The sequence below is a fragment of the Bidens hawaiensis genome, unplaced genomic scaffold, assembly GCF_021521415.1.
Source record: "Bidens hawaiensis isolate Kalapana, Puna unplaced genomic scaffold, B.hawaiensis_p1.1 tig00018221_1, whole genome shotgun sequence".
Lineage (NCBI taxonomy): Eukaryota > Viridiplantae > Streptophyta > Magnoliopsida > Asterales > Asteraceae > Bidens > Bidens hawaiensis.
The window spans coordinates 43,565-48,892 of record NW_027492756.1 but is presented as its reverse complement, the minus strand read 5'-3'; positions in this window follow the sequence as shown (position 1 = coordinate 48,892).

Sequence of the window (5,328 nt, the reverse complement as noted above, 5' to 3'; positions counted from 1 at the left end):
ATTGGATAAGAACATATATTCATTCGTTATGAATAGCGAATGAATGATCATTCGTTAAGCAGTCATAACGAATAAGATTCATTCGTGCGCTCTCATGGCGAACGAGCCTCTCATTCGTCCCCTAGAATTCAGGAATGATCTTACTCATTCGTTTCCCACCCATTCACCATGTTAAAACAACGAATCAAGCCATTCGCTATAAGATACACTTGCATGCCTTTATAATGAATGAACCTCTCATTCGTTTCCAAAAATCCCCAATGGTTTCATTCATTCGTTATTCTCTTATTGGTCTCAAATCAAACCATTCGTTATAACGAATGGGATAGCGAATGAGGCTTAACCAGAGACCATTCGCTATAACGAATGGGATAGCGAATAAAACATCTATTAAATAATATTGATTAAAATTTAGTAAAGAACCTTTAATAGAAATAAAATTTTCCCAAGTTGACCTGGCAACTCGACCCCAGGCAGGGGTTCTGCCCCTTGAACCCTGCTAGGGGCTGCCGCCCCTAGACCCCGCTGCCAGGGGCGCTACCCCCGGACCCCCGTTCGTTGAGGGCTATATTAAACTAGAAATACGATATGGGTAGTGATAGTTAATTAATACGTGTAAATGTTCTACAGTTAGCCGCGCCCAGTTAACAAGGGAGTTACCATTAACTCTGAAAGGAATCGAGCTCAGGTGAGTTTCTAGCCCCATTTCCTTGTTATGTTTTCGGGGCTGTGTGCATACTCGATGTGATTAGTTAATACACTTACCTTACGTGGTAAGTGTATACTATTTGAATGTTTATGAATGACGTACGTATGATATATGAATGTCTATGAATGATGTATGAATATTATATGAAAGTTATAGAAAATATTAAGTGTATGTATGAAAGTAATAAAAATAAATATAAAGAAGATAATGTATGGTTGTATGTTGGTATGATTAAAGGGTTGCAGACCCTAACAATATCTGCGAAGGTTACAGGGTTGCAGACCCTAATAATATCTGCGAAGGTTACAGGGTTGCAGACCCTAAAAATATCTGCGAAGGTTACCGGGTTGCAGACCCTAATAATATCTGCGAAGGTTATAGAGCGAAAGGCTCTTTAAAACGAATAGATAGCTATGTATGTAATGTACAAGCTAAAAGAATGAAGGAAAGAAACAAAGTATGTATGCATGAATGAAAGAAAGGTAACAGGCTAAGTATGTAATATGTATCTTCGGATACGTATATATGTAAGTATGTGAATGTATTATATGTTTCCTGATTAACTAGAACTCACTCAGCGTAGCTGACTTTTAGTATGCACGCAGGTGAATAGGTTGAGGCAGCTCGCTTGAATAAGGACACATGGCATTGGACTAAAGATACTGGCATCTTGAGAAGAATGTTGTGATGTTTTGAAATGACTTTTAAAATTATGTTTAAAGACAGTTGTTTAATTGTTAAGGATATTTGAAGGATTTTGTAATATATGTTTGAAGTTTTATATTTCGCGAAAATTTTTAATTAACTCTGATATTTAGAACTGTGTTTATGAGTAAATCCAACGCCAAAGTAGGGCACCGGGACTGGGGCCTTACAGCCATGGTAACGGTACTTCGATAAATTAAGCATGAATCTTTACTTCATTGTGAATAGGATCGACCTATTTATAAGCACACCATCTCTAACGAATGGGGTATTCCCATCACAAATGAGCTCTCATTCATTATGTCTCCATAACGAATGGGCTCCTAACTTAACGAATAGCCTAGTCTATAACGAATGGACCCATGCGCTATACAATTCTTATCAAATGGCCATATTACATTAAACATAAAGACTAGTCTATCTATAACTTATTTGATCGGCTACGAACACCAAATCATGCACTAACAATAACCTTTCATACTCAAGTCTTGAGTCAGTTATATCACCAAGATATCGGTTTATATAAATGTGAATTGGTTATCATATGATGCTTGGATAGGTCTAACGTGTGAGTATGCTAGACTGCTTGTGATATAAACTAAACTATAATGCTTCTAGTTTAAATGGTTAACACTTCACGGCATATGGTCCTACGGTCTTAAATCCTGTATTGATGGGATGCTTCGGGGTCCTGACACAATTGGGTGTTTATGCGGTTTATCATTTGGGTATTCACGTCTGTGAATATTAAGAGCTCTATGAGAAAACCCACAGTTTATCTGCTAAATAAAGTCATTAAACTGATCACATAGTACTTCATATTACAAATACACTACTGACTGATCAACCACATTGTTAGTCATACATGGTCCCCTTGCTCGCGTCCTAATACCATTAAAAAACGGACCACAATGGAATCGATGTATGTAAGCCCTACAGATTGAAATCATGCATACTCATCCATGAGTATGGACCTCGGGGTGTTGTTTGATAACGGGGGTATGTTCTAGTGGTGGGGTATGGTTAGCTTTATTAATACACGTAAATCATACGTAATTGCTTTCTGGTAGACTTACATGCATAGGTTTAGATAGACAACAATATACTTGATCGTCTTAGACAATTTAACATGTTTAAATTTGTACATTCTCTGTTTCCTATTCCGATTAAAGTAATGAAATCTGATGAAGATTAAGCTGCAAGACAAACCCTAACATAATAAACTACAATAAGAAAGCTAAATACAACTAGGAATGAAGAAAACCTCATAGCAACATAATTTCATTATCCGGAGGAAAGTGATAATAAGGGGTGTTTGGGTAACACGTGTAAAGAAAGTGACCATTGAGACAAAGCCAAAGGAAGACATCGAACAGGAGTCAAATGTGTGACTAGATGTGATAGGAGACATTCATTATAGGCAAGCTTACAAGTCAAACAACACAAAGTACAAACCTCAATGCAACAGAAAGTTGCTTATAATATATATATATATATATATATAAGGGTTAAAATAAAAAGACATAGTTTTGTAAGAATAGTAGGAATAACATAAAATTTAAAGTTAGGAAACTATTTAGCCTAAATCCATGATCCTAGGAAACTATTTGGTATTTTAAAAACTACCAATCTCAACCACTAGATCATAGATCCAATGACTTAGAATTATTCTTACTATTCCTAGAAAACTATTTCTTTTTATTATAACTCACCCATATATATATATTGATCTTTTACTAATTTTGGGCACTGGACCTGTGTTATACAACTAATCATTTTTTATGTTACTAGAAAAAAAATACGTTTTTAGTAACACACATTTTAGCTAATCATTTTTTATGTGACAAAAAATATTTTTTTTCAGTAACACGCGTTTTAAATAGCATTTTGTTTTGTTCTAATGATTTAAGACTTTTAATTGTACTTTACAAATTCCATATTCGCTTCACGCATTTTTTATAGTGTCATTTACTTTTTTTTCTGATTATTTTGGCTTTCAGTGTCATTTTGTGTATGCTACTAAAAAATTCGAGCTCGTCTTTATAAAAACCAAAAACATGTAATGGCAAATCAAAAAATCGTCACTAAAAGTTTAAACGTATGTGGCGCAGACAAAAAAGTGACATTAAAACGAAAAGTTTTGGTGGAAACCCAACAAAAGAATCCACTAAAAGCCTAAAAGTTTGTAGTGATAGACCAAAATGTGTCACCGGACAAAACAAAAGTTTGCGGTCAAGGAAAAAAAATACTACCAAAAGCCCAAAAGTTTGAAATGGCGACCAAAAAAGTGCCAATAAGGGACTTTAATGGTAGCGCTTCTATTCGTACTTTTTTTGTGTGCCGCTAATTCTAACATGCGTTTAGATGTACATTATTTTTAAGTAGCACCTTTTTTATGCGATTAAATAACTTTTTTTGTATTGTTACAAGAGCTCTGCCACCAAACGGGTGTCTCTATCAGATAATCTATGTGCATAAGGGTGCTCTTCCATGTCTTGAGCATGTGTATGATTATTCATACATCATCACTTGTATATTCAACATACCATCACACATTTTAAAATATTTCCATACTATGGAAACACAGTTCTTTTGGTACTAGAATGTCTAATTGTTGATACCCCTTGTTTTCATTATCACGATCACATTTGAAGAATAATTTGATAACTTGTCCACTTACATTGTTCTTTGACATTTGGGTGAGTGTTCGACATACTCAAATTGTGTCCTTTGTCTTGAACCCAATTCATTATGTACTCAAGAGACATAACATCTAAAACAAAACTTGTTTTTGTTAACAATAAGAGGTTAGGTAAAACAAGTGACAGATGTTTTACATATTAAGTGAAAAATGCTGACATCTTGTTCGAATTTTCAACACTAGGTTTGATAATTCCGTCAAAATTCGACACACTAACTATTTTTCTTAGTAAAAAAACTAATACATGGTGTAAAAAAGAGAGTGAAATAATACGAGAACTGATAAGGAAATGAAGAAAACATATAGTCCTTTATATAGCATATTTTTGGCACGCATATTATGGAAAATCTTATTTGGCACACGTCCTAATTAGAAAAACTTTATCAAACACGCGTAAGGCTATGTGTAATTGAGGGCCTATAAATTGGGGTGTTTTGTGTCATGTGGCGCCAGTCAGCAAAAGATGGGTTTTTGTTTTTTGGGTGCAATGGTGTTGTAGCCCCATATATAATAAAAAGAAATAGTTTTCTAAGAAGAGTAAGAATCAATCTAGGTCATTGGATTTATGATCTAATGGTTGAGATTGGTAGTTTTAAACTACCAAATAGTTTCCTATGATAATTGATTTATGCTACATAGTTTCTTAACTCTAAATTTTGTGTTATTTCTACTCTTTCTACAAAACTATGTATTTTTATTTTAACCCTTTTCACTAACCCTATATATATATATATATTATCTCACACACACATGTATATAATAATAATATAAACACACAAAACACACAGACATGCACGGCGAGAAAAACCCATCGCCCCCGCCTCTTATCGCCCTAAAATCGCCTGGGGGACGGTGTTACCCCCCCCCCCCACCAAATTCACTCCTTGTCGCCCCACAATCTCGCCCACTACGTTTGGCTTAATAAGGAAAGTCAAATCCGGCATGGAGAACCTAATTTGGCACGTGCAATGACAGACTGATGGAGCCATGAACCTTTTGCTATGGGTTCAGGATTTTTTGGTGCTTGATATTTTTCCGGCATTAAATTTTTCGGGGCCAAATAGGTGGGTCAGGTCGCTCATTCAATAAGATAAATAAAATGTAATATCATTATTATAACAAAAGTACATCGTCAACATTCAATAAAATACATAGTCATATTAAATAAAAAAGAAAGAGTCGCCGACCATTGTTTGGTTAAAGTATGACAGGT